General features: G+C 49.2%; 1 pseudogene; it reads right to left on the bottom strand.

Annotated features, from left to right (window-relative positions):
- Positions 1-3,711: 3,711 nt before the first annotated feature.
- Positions 3,712-4,636, bottom strand: LOC104859074 (annotated as a pseudogene).
- Between the last annotated feature and the right edge of the window lie 6,960 nt (positions 4,637-11,596).

Below are 11,596 nucleotides of genomic sequence, written 5' to 3'. Positions count from 1 at the left end.
TAACAGCTTTTTAAAAATGCACTAGTTAGGGTTTGGATTAAACTCAGTGGTTCTGCCACCTGCCTCACAAGTTCAAGGACCCAAGTTTGAGCCCCAGTACCAAAAAAAGAAGAAAAAAAAAAAAAAAGGACTATTTAGGGTTTCCTCTGTGTAAGAATCATACTTTTTGTTTTAAAGTTTTAAAATTTTTATTGAACTCAGGACCTTGTGCTTGCCAGGCAAACGGTGGCACCTGAGCTAAATAAATTCCAGGCCCTCTACCTCCTCTTTTTTGCCAGCATCAGATTCATTTATTTGTAAGTCCTTATAAAGTTAATTATCATACTACACATTAACAGCCAGACTAATATGGCAGAAAACTTGTACAGCATATAAGACAATTCGAGGCACACTTTTTTGGTTTTTTGAGACAGGGTCTCACTATGTAGTTGAGACAAGTGGCAGAACCACTGAGCTAAATCCCCAGCCCATCACTATGTAGTTGAGACTGCCCTGGAACTCAATATGTAGCCCAGGCTGGTCTCGAACTCAAAGCGATCCTCCTGTTGAGGCATACTTTTGATGAATCAAATTTTCTCTGTAAACAAGGACCATTGTACATCTATGACTTAGATGTCTTTCATTGTTTTCACTTCCTTTCCTTTTCTTTGGTACCGGGGACTGAACTCAGGCCCTTTCGCTTAGGAAGCAGGCACTGGAGCCACTGAGCTAAATCCCTGGCTCACCTCCTTTTCTTGCTAACTGCTCTGGATCCGACTTCAAGGTAGAAGTGGTGACCATGGGTATCTTTGCCTTGTTTCTGATTTCAGAGAGGTTTTCGGGTTTTTAAAACCCTATTAATATGGGGCTGGGATTTAGCTCAGTGGTTCTACCTCCTGCTTTGCAGGCACAAAGTCCCTAGTTGAATCCACAACACCAAAAACCAAACAAAAACCCCATTAATATGATAGGAGTGGGGGCTTCTTCATACATGGCCTTCATTATACAGCTCTACTCTCCTATTCCCAGGTCATCGAGGGTTTCCATCATGAATCAGTGTTGACTTTTGTTGTTGTTGTTGTTTTGAGACAGAGTCTCACTATGTAGTTGAGACTGACCTGGAGCTCACTATGTAGCCCAGGCTCATCTTGAACTTATAGCGATCCTCCTGCCTCAGCCCCCTGAGTGCTGGGATTACAGGTGTGCACCACCACACCTGGCTAATCAGTATTGACTTTTGCCAAACACATTTTCTGCATCTGCTGAGATGCTGATGTGGTTTTATCCCTTATATGTCACTGTGGTATGTTGATTGATTCCATCTTTGCATGCAGGATAAACCCCGCTTGGTGATGCACCTGGGATTTGCTTCCGCTGGGGCGCTGTCCACGGGGGAGCACTAACCCTCACCCCCCACTCCTGAGGAGTAGATGAAGCTCTTAGGGAGATGGGTGCACGCATTTGAGGGAGGAAGCCATCTTTTACCAGGACTGTCCGCTGAAACTACCGGTGACCCCAGGAGGAGGAAGGGACACTGGCAGCCTCGCTTCTGTTCCTCCCTCTGTGGGAGGAGGGCAGTAGTAACAGTCCTGCATCATGGAGGTGATTTGAAGGGCTAGAGGGGCGCTGTGCAGTGGAAAAATAATGTGAGCCATATAAATCATGAGAGCCGAATAATTTGGGTAGCAGTCGTTTGAGATAGTTCAGTAGTCACATTTTAAAAAGTCAAAAGAGGAGCCGGGGATTTAGCTCAGTGGTTCCGGCGCCTGCCTTACAAGCACAACGTCCTGAGTTTAATCCCTGGTACAAAAAAAAAAAAGAAAAAAAAAGTCAAAAGAAAGGGGTGAAATGAATTTTAATAAGATTTTATTTGGCCCTGTATTTTTCAGCTTTCTAAACTGTAATAAATACCTAGATAATTGTTTGTAATGGTTTATGGTGACATAGTAGTGAGTTTCTAGGCCAGAGTCAGTTGACCCATTGTTTGGAGTCTGTGATGAAAGGCGAGTGTGAGCCATGATAAACCTTTTCTCTTTGTAAACAACCACCCCAGGTGTTTTGCATATCACTATGGTAGCTCGTGGGCCAGCGAAGCAATTATATCATGAGTCAGGAGGCACAGAAGGAGGGGGCTGCTGTCCCTCCTGGGGGGCCCCAGGAGAGGCACCACCTCGAGAGTGAAGCCTTTGGGGAGATTTAAGGCCCAAGCCATCGCAGACTCAAATTTCCAAACTCTTGTCATTTGTCCACGAATCAATATCAAAATTATGAGATACTTTGAATTGAATTTCCAAAATCTTGGAAATATTTTACACTCACCGTATGTCTCCAGATAGCACCTTTTCATCAGAAACTCTCAATTTCTTTTAACTTTAATAAAGATTGCAGTGGAAGAAGGAGATAAGTGGCCCAAGTATATTTTACTACTTTTCCAATAACAGCATGAGGTTTTGAGAGATTGATGCTAAATAAGACTAGAAAAGCAGTTCTCAAATTTTTTATATTTTACACGTGTCACATTTCAAGGGCCCAGTAGCCACACAGTGGTGACTGTTGGAGAGCACAGATTTATAGGGTGAATTCAGGGAAGGTGTGTGGGACGGGCAGGTGGCTCATACAGCTGGGGCCAGGTGCTGGGGCCAGGTGCAAAGGATCCTAGGTCCTGGTCCAGCTCTCCCCTGACTTCTCCACTTGCTGTGCTTCATTTTCCCAATCTCTGAAATTTGTAAAAGTAACAGTTAATGGCATTTGAAGGCCTTTCTGGGTGTAAAATTCTTTGTTTGTTTTTGGTAGTACCAGGGATCGAACTCACGACCTTACACTTGCAAGGCAATTGTGGTGCCACTGAGCTAAAGCCCCAGCCCTGGGTCTAAAATTCTTAATTACAGTTGAAGAAAATGAGACTAAGCAAAGAAACATAATTTGGCTATGGTCAATGGCAAAAGGGAACCAAATAGTGCTAATATGATGATCTTTTCTTGGCTTCAGACACCTTTTTTAGATGTTAGTGTTCCGTTCCTCCCCGCTTTAAAAAATATTTTGTTTTTTTGAGGCAGGGTCTCACTGTGTAGCCCAGGCTCACCTTGAACTTGTGGTGATCCTCCTGCCTCAGCCTCTGAGTGCTGGGATCACAGGCATGCACCCCTATGCCTGGCTTCAGTTCCCTTTGGATTAACACCCAGCCCTAATTCTCTGAGCTCCTGCTATCTATGTCTTATATCAGGTAGTCTCACAGAAGTCCTGTGATGGAGGTGTTTGCGTGCTCACTTTATAGGCCGGGAAACAGAGGCTCAGAAAAGCTAAATTGACATATTTTTTTCCCCCAGTTTCTTTCATTTTATTTTTAAGATGGTTTAATTTCTCAGGACAGAATGACACAAATACAAGAAGCCATCCATAGGGATAGTTAAGACCATATTTATCTGGTGTTCTAAAATCACTGGCTTAGGCCCCAGAAGAGGAATTATGAATCTGAGAAGTTAGAGGAAAGATATAGACTAGGGAGTCTAATTAAAGAAGAAAAATCATTAATGACATTGGTACTCTGTTTTTCAGAGCAGTGCTAATACAGACTCGACCCGTTTAAACCAGGGAACCTGCCATTCCATTCCTAGAAAAGTAGCCTTACAACCTCTATAGGGCTGGGAATTTAGCTCAGTGGTGCCACTGCCTGCCTGGCAAGTACAAGGTCCTGAGTTCGATCCCATGTATCCAAAAAAAAAAAAAAAAAAGATCTGTGAAGATGTCTCCCATTTTGCTGTCGGTATCCACTGATGGATGGATCACCTCAGCAGGAATTCCAGACAGTACAAGTGTGGCTGTTAGTACTGTTGTCTTTATCTTCTTTTCACCCTTGGGGAAATATTTGTAGCGTCCCATGTGTGCTAGTTGTAAAGTAAGAAATGGAGAAAATATGGACAAATATTTGCAGGCAGAAGCTCTGATACCAAGAGCAAGAAGAGCGCATCCCAGTGATCTAAATATTCGAAAATTCCTCTGTCGTACCTCCATCCTTTCCATGGGGTTTTCACTGATCAGCTGTTTCGGCAGCTTCATGGCTTCTTCAGCTCTGGAAAGGTGTCGTTCTAGGCTCCGGTGAGACCGCCCCCCCCCGGGGAAGTGTCCGCTGTCAGGGCCCCTCTGTTCTGCTGCCAGAGCTCAAGGCTGACATCGTACTGCACCCCGGAGTTTTCACGGAAGAGTCCAGTTTGTCCCCCAGCGCGGTTCCCTAGAAAGCTGCCACATAGACCTGTGGGCCTGTTGCTCCTATCCTGATGGAATCACCCAGCACTAACTCGCTTTGAAACTGAAGGAACGCTGGGGGCCTTCAGTTTATCCCTGTCCTACTGCTTTGCTTTTACTTGACTTTCTCCTTCCGCGCCGCTCCCGGGCCTGTGAAGAAAGCCCGGTTGATGCGTTGCTCAGAATTCACCGGCAGCTTTCGCCGCTGCAGCTCAGCCTGCCGCTTGGAAGCCGAGAGGCCTGAGCCAACCGGGGCTCGGGGCCTACCCCCCATCTCAGAAGATACAGTCACAGGCTCCATCCTTCTTTTCACAGTCCAGGAGTGGCGGCGGTGGGAGTGGAGGTGGTGGCTGCGTGGGTGACTTATGGCAGGGTTCTAAGTGACATAGCGGTGACACTCATCGGGAGGACTAGAACTCAGGTTTCCCGTCTCCAGTCAGAGTGGCTGCTGCCCTTTTAGCCTCTTGGATACTTTGTGACGGAAGAGGGGATGGGGAGGGGCTATGCCTGTGTCGGTCTGAGGACGTAGCCACCTTGAAGTCATACCAACTCTGCAGGGCTGGGGAGGGGAGCGGAAAGCTGGGAGCTGGCTGTCTCTGAGTCTGCCGTGTTAGAGAACTGTCTCCAGTCTGGAGGACCCAGTCTAGGGGGCCCGGAGCACTTGTGCCTAGGAAAGTGAGTGGCTGGCAGTGCAAACCACATCTTCCTCTTCGGGGCTCGGAGCCCCTGCATTTGACCCTTCCAGCCTCCCCTCTTCCCTTCCCTGTCTTAGCTATGGTTCTCATCTCTGTGACAAGATGCCTCACACCAGAGGTTTATTTGGCTCGTGTTTTAGTCCACAGTTGTCTGGCTCCAGGGCAGAGGGCCGCAGTGGAGGACAGCTGCTCACCTCAGGGTGACCAGGAAGCAGAAAGTACCAGGAGGAGCTGGGAAGGAGATACAACCTTCCGGGTCACGCCCACAGTGACCCTCTCCAGACCAGGCCCCACCTGCTAACAGCCTGTCAGCTTCAAGCACCTGCAATCCAGTCACCTTCCAGAGGTCCCCCTGTGATGCGGTTTCAGGGGGACATCTGGATATACACCATAGTAACCCTGACCCTTGTTGATGCTCTTCAGGAGCCAGGCCCCAGGCTGGATGACTCTACAGTCTAGTGGGAACTGACCCGGTGAGGACAGAGGCACCAGCCTGGTGTTGGAAGACTCAGCAAGGGAGACAGACTCCAGCGAGGGGCCTCCAAGGTGTTTTAATGCAAGGTGCATCCTGTGAGCTGGGCCTTCCAGATCAGCTCCCGGATGGTTGGAGAGGGTGGGTATTGTGGACTAAATTGTATTCTCCCAGAGTTGTGTGCTCAGGCCCAGTGCCTTAGAATGTGATTGCATTTGGAGAGGGGCCTTTAAAGAAGTAACTAAAGTTAAACCAAGGTGTAAGGGACCTAAGCAGATGGGACTGTTATCCTTACAAGAAGAGGAGAAGTCAGGGCTACGGGTGCTCACAGAAAGGCCACATGAGATCACAGCAAGAGGGCAGCCATCTGCAAGGCCAGGAGAGAGGCCTCCCCAGAAACTGACCCTGCCGACACCTCCAGAGCTGGAAAGAAAGCCATCCAGTCTGGTATCTTTCCCCAGCAGCAGCCTCAGTAGGCAGGCACAGTAGGGAACATTTAGACAGAAGCAGAGCCTAAATAAAGACAAGAAGCTGGGAAACAAGGCTGACACAGGATAGAAGGGTGTGGACGGGAGTCCCAGAGGTCAGGAGGTCTCATCTGTGTCCCCAGCACTGTGTTCACAGAGCAGGCAGGGAGCAGGTCTTGGCCAATGTCTGGTGAGTGGGGACACAGCCATTGTGGTCTAAAGATAACCCAGAGGTCTGCTTGGAGATGATGGGGTGCTGTTCCCTGCACAGGACAGTAGGGGTCAGCGGGGCATGACAGGCTGACTTTGGACAGGACAGGAGCAGGTCTCAGGGCCTCCCAGGTACTGTGGTCTTCAGGGGGCCACATGAGAGTTAGCCTGGCCCTCTGAAAGGCCTGGGCTGTCTCCAGGTGGGAGCTGAGGTTGGGAGGGGAGACGACCTCCCTGGGGCCGTGCAGAGGTGGGGGACTCAGAGAAACGGCGGTAGCCAGAGAGGCGGGGAGGAAACTGGGCACGAGTGATGGAAGGTGCTGAGAGAAGAAGCTACTTCGAGGAGGGGAGAGCACAGAAGGGTCCAGTGCTGCAGAGCTGGGGTTTGGGCAGAGTAGACACAGAGAGGTGGAGGGAACAAAACAGGTGGGAGAGGGCTGAGCACCAGCAGGAGTGCGAAGTTGCAAAGATGGAGGGAGAAATTAACTTGGGACTGGGGACTTGGCTCAGCGATTCCACTGCCTGCCTTGCAAGCTCAAGCGCAAGGTCCGGATTTCCATCCCCTGTACCAACCCCCCCCCAAACAAACAAACCCCCCAAAACCAATAACCAAACAAAATTGAAATGGCTTGCAGTGCCCCAAGGGCCCAGTAGGTGATAGCACCTCTCTACCTTGCAGCACCGAGCAGGCCGTCCATTTATTTTATTCTACAAGAATTCTTTGTGTTGGGGCTGGGGATCTAGCTCAGTGGTTCCGCCGCATGCCTCACAAGCAAGCAAGGGCCGGAGTTTGATCCCCCGTACAAATAAATAAATAAATAAATAAATAAATAAATAAATAAGTTTCAAGAATTCTTTGTGCAGAACTCTGGGCTAAGCAATGGAGATAATATATGTGCCTGTTATAGTTTATACAAATAAAACCTTTTCATAGGGTGCACATTTTAGTTGTAGAAGCAGGCGAACTCCCCAAACTCCGAAGCTTTATCTCTGTATCTGGGAAGGGAGCGTTTCGAGAATGTGTGACAGACACCCCTTCCTCCTTGAGCAAAATGTACCGACCAGGACGTGAGTTGAAGCCCTGGGTCCACCGCCAAGTGGCAGTGTTCGATCACCCGTGCGTGTGTGTGGACAAGGTCTGATTAGGGAGTCGTTTGTCCCAAAGTTGGCTGCTCCCATCACTACCCTCATACGGGTGGCGACAGTCTGGAGCCGAGCTGTCCCAGCGCACACCTCGGGGAGTAGAGCCGGCCGCCGCTGGGTGCAGGACTGGGAACGAAGGGAAGAAGTGCCGTGCTTCAAGGCACTCGGCGTGACGCGGACGCTGGTGGGCGCCGGCTCTGCTGGGCTCTTTGACAGGAGCAGGGTTGCAGGCCGGGTGCGGGCGGACCCAGGCTGTGATGTCAGGGATTCGCTGTCCACCTGGGGAAGCAGACGGTGTTCACTGGCTGACCTAAGCGCCAAGCTGTGATAAGCTCACCAGGCTCCAGGAGCCACGCCTTTTGAGCCCCTTCATGTGTTAAGAACAACAGCCACAGCGCCTCTCACCTTGGACATCTCATTAGCACCCCAACCCTTCCGCTCGCATCGGCACTCCCAGTTGTGGAGTCCCTGGAAGGCCTCTCTAAAACGCCAGTCTTCCCTGCCCTTCTGCCCAGCCCCCCACAGGGCTTCCGGCTCCGCGATGAGTCCAGCGTCTCTGCGGAGGCACTCCGTGTCCGCCAGCCCTGCCTGTGTCCCGGACTCAGTCTCAGCACTCTTCTCTCCTTGGTGTCCCCAGAAGGAGGGTGATTTTCTGGGGATTACACCCACTTCCAAATCCTGGGGACATCTCGGTCCCTTCCTCTCCTGCCTATAACCTTTATAGACAGAGGCAGGAAAATAAGTGGGCCCTGGCGCCATCTTCTCTTCCTGTCCCCAGCACAGGGTACGTGCGGACGCCCCAGGCAGCAGATCCAGGCTGTGTCCTCTCTTCCCGTACACCTTGGCAGAGTCCTTCCTTTAGAGTTCATGGATCTAGGGCCGGGGATTTAGCTCAGTGGTTCCACTGCCTGCTCCACAAGCGCCAGGGCCCGAGTTCGATCCCCATGTACAAAAAACAGCGTAGAGTGCAGGGACAGAGCACGACAAAGGCTGGCAGTGAGCAGGGAAGTCTGGGCAGAGAACTCTGGGTCTGAGGCGGACGTCTAAAAGGACTGGCCCACGGGGGCCGCAGGAGGTTCTCAGGGACAGGGTAGGATGTCGGGGACAGGCTGCAAAGTGCCTGTGTTGTCACCGTACAGCTGTGGCCAGTGGGACTTCTCAAAGAAACTTCACCCCGGCCCCCAAGAGCCAGCCAGCCAGCCTTGCCGGAGCCTTGAGCTCTGTGCGCAATGCTTTAGGGAGTAGCAGGCATGTGGGTCCCTTCCTGATCCTTAGCCTGGTCCCTGCCCATCCCCAGACCTTTGACCCTGGAGGCCCCTGCAGGCCATGGAAGGCTGCCTCGGCTCAGCTGGGAAAATCAGTGAGCGTCTCCATCCCTTTCCTGTTTCTGTTAACAACACTGGAGACTGGAGCATTCATAAAGAACAGAGGTTTAGCCAGGGATTTAGCTCAGTGGTTTCGCCTCCTGCCTTGCAAGCGCAAGGACCAGTGTTCGATCCCTGGTACAAAAAAAAAAAAAGAACGGAGGGTTTTTTCACCTCAGTTCTGTAGGCTGGAAGATAAGGGGCTGCCACCGGCTAGAGCATAACATAGGAGAAAAATGGACGGGGACAGGAAAAGAGGGGCTGAGTTCCCTCACCAGCTACCCCCTAGAAAGGTTTCGGGCATTCAGGAGGCCTCCTACGGGACACCGACACCCTGAAGAGTGAAGTCTCCCACACACCCACGCTCGGGGGCAGATTCTGTTCACAGCAGCGGGCAGCCGGTGTCCTCAGGGCTTCTCCGTTTCTTCTCCCCAGAACTGGTTTCTCTTTACCTGCTGACTCCAGCCTGACCTGTCTATACTGTGGGATAAACTGGGAGGAAAGAAGGGCGGGACAGTGAGGCCAGCGCCCGGGGGCGTGGCTCTTCCTTCCCTGGAGTGCTCTGGGGCGTGGCTGGAGACCCCACCCCACAGGTGGACCCTGCCCTGACCCCTGCTCACCACAGCTTCCTGCCGCCCGAGGCCTTGGTTCTGGGCCACATCCCCGGCCCTTCTTTTTTTTCTATTTCGATACAGGGTCTCGCTGATTTGCTAAGGTGCCCAGACTGGACCTGAACTTGTGATCCTCCTGCCTCAGCCTCCCAGAGTGCTGGGATTACAGGCGTGCGCCTCCATACTCAGCTTGAAGCTGAGTTTTTAACTTTCTGCTCTGCCGGGGATACTGCCTGGAGAAAGCTCACTCACTCTCCCATGCATGCGAATTGGGTTAGAGGAGGAGGCGGGAAGAAGAGACCGCATAGGAGAATGTACTGGTGCATTTAGACCGCAGGGTAGCGGACTGTGCCACCCCGAGATGTGACACTTTAGCACAAGGATGTCTTTGAGCTAAAGCCAACTGGGAAGAAACAGACGCAAGAAAAGATTTCTGCCCCCTTTCCGGAGCAAAAGCAGAGAAGACAGAGCCACGCTATCGGCCTGGGGAGGGCGCCAGAGGACTCTGACGAGCCGCCCCACCCCGAAGACTCACGACCTACATTTATTGTTTCTTTATCCATGTTGTCAGAGTTCTAAGCCACCTCTTATTATGAAAATTAATTTTATTGGTACATTAGGTATACTATATAATAACATTCATCGTTGAAAATTTGTACCTTTACATAATCTATCTTGGTTCTTATATTCCCCCCATTCTCCTGACCCCTCCCTATTTACAAAGACTTTATTTCCATTTTCCCCTTTCTTGTATTAATTTCATTCCCTTCTTTTTTTATTTTTTATTTTTTTTTTTGGTTTTTGGAGATAGGGTCTCACTATGTAGTTGAGACTGATCTGGAACTCACTATGTAGCCCAGGCTGGTCTGGAACTCACAGCGATCCTCCTGCCTCAGCCTCCCAAGTGCTGGGATCACAGGTGTGCTCCACCACGCCTGGCTTTCATTCCCTTCTTTTCTTTCCCCAACCCCTCCTGCTTTCCCTTCCCCTTTAGACCTTTTCTTCCTATTTCACCTTATCTGTTATCCTTTTTGATCTTTATTTACACTTTTAGTTTCTCACACCAGATAAACTATTTGGTATTTACTCAAGTGTGTCCTATTTATTTCACTTAAGAGTATGGCCTCAATGTGCATCCATTTAGCTATAAATGTCTCTAATTTTTTATTCTTTATGGGTGTGTAGTACTCCATTTTATTAAAAAAACCCACATTTTCTTTACCTAGTCCCAGTTGATGGGCAATTGGGCTGTTTCCAAGTTTTAGCTATTACAGACTGTGCTGCTATGAACATGGGTGTGCATCTATCACTGTGGTATAATTCTTTTAATTTTGGGGTGAAGATACCAGTAGGAGAATAGCTGGGTCAAATGGGACCTCTAATCCTAGTTCTTTCAGGTATCTCCATACTGATTTTCACAGTGGTAGCACCAATCTGCACTCCCACCAATGGAGAAAGGTTCCTTTTCCCCCCACAGTCCCACCAGCATTTGTTATTAGTTGATTTCATGATAGCAGCCATTCTTTCTGGAGTGAGGTGAAATCTCAGTGTTGTTTTCATTTGCATCTCTCGAATGACCAGTGAAGTTGAACATTTTTTCATATTTTTTGCTCTTTCTACTTGAGAAATGCCTGTTCATTTTAGATGCCCATTTTTGGATTGGGTCTTTAAATTTGGGAGGTCTGATTTTTTTTGTTTTTTGTTTTGTTTTTTTTTTGGTACTGGGGGTCAAACTTGGGACCTTGCACTTGAGAGTCAGGTGATGGAACCACTGAGCTAAATCCCTGGCCCTGAAAGTTCTGAATGCATTTGGGAGGCAGGCAGAGGCACCCAGCCCTAAGTTCTTTATATATTCTAGATAGTAGACTTTTTTTGAGGGGGTATCAGAGATCGAACTTAAGACCTTGTGCTTGTGAGGCAAGCATGGTGTCTCTGAGTTAAGTCTCCAGCCTGATAGAGGACCTTGGTCTGTGGAACAGCTGGTAGAAATTTTTTCCCCACATTGTGAATTGTCTCTTCATACTGTTGGTGGTTTCTCTTGTTAAGCCACCTCTTTGACAGTTACTGCCCCTAGGTTTTTCTCCCACATATATGTGAATATATATGTTAGTAATCTTCTGGGGTTTTTGTTGTTGTTGTTAATTTCTCTTTTGTTACAGGATTCTAGCTGAGAATTTAGAATAAAAATAATTTCTCCTCCCCTACATCATCATCATTATCACTATTATTATTTGCACTAGTAAGGACTGACCCCTTCACACTGAGCTATATCCTCAGCCTTTTTTAACATTTTATTTTGAGACAATTTCTCCCTAAGTTGCCAAGTTTTCCAGGCTGGGTTTGAACTTGTGGTCCTCCTGCCTCAGCCTCCCAGGGTGCTGGGATTACAGGTATATGTAATCCAACACCTGGC

Source organism: Fukomys damarensis, unplaced genomic scaffold (assembly GCF_012274545.1).
Source record: "Fukomys damarensis isolate Sample0158 unplaced genomic scaffold, DMR_v1.0_HiC HiC_scaffold_24, whole genome shotgun sequence".
Lineage (NCBI taxonomy): Eukaryota > Metazoa > Chordata > Mammalia > Rodentia > Bathyergidae > Fukomys > Fukomys damarensis.
Note: the sequence above shows the minus strand (reverse complement) of the source record. Positions and strands in the feature narration are given on the sequence as shown.